The sequence below is a fragment of the Arachis ipaensis genome, chromosome B04 (assembly GCF_000816755.2).
Source record: "Arachis ipaensis cultivar K30076 chromosome B04, Araip1.1, whole genome shotgun sequence".
NCBI lineage: Eukaryota > Viridiplantae > Streptophyta > Magnoliopsida > Fabales > Fabaceae > Arachis > Arachis ipaensis.
The window spans coordinates 24,197,294-24,197,598 of record NC_029788.2 but is presented as its reverse complement, the minus strand read 5'-3'; positions in this window follow the sequence as shown (position 1 = coordinate 24,197,598).

Sequence of the window (305 nt, the reverse complement as noted above, 5' to 3'; positions counted from 1 at the left end):
TATGCTTCAATGCATACTCTGAGTCTGTGCCTGTGCTAGTTAGGGTATCTAATCGATACATCTAGCATGAAGTCCATGAGTGTACCTTTGGTACTTTGAAGCACTATACTTCCGATATTGAGACTGATCAACTTGATATCGATTGTTTGGTGTGTATAGGAACCAGATAGCGCCTCGTGGACCCGGTCGGGGATGTGAAAGAGATCGTACTAATACGCAGGAACCGGAAATCAACTCGAATAACTCGGTAAACCTTATGGCGGTGTTGGAGAATATGGCTGCTGCTATGCAGGCCACTGCGGAGG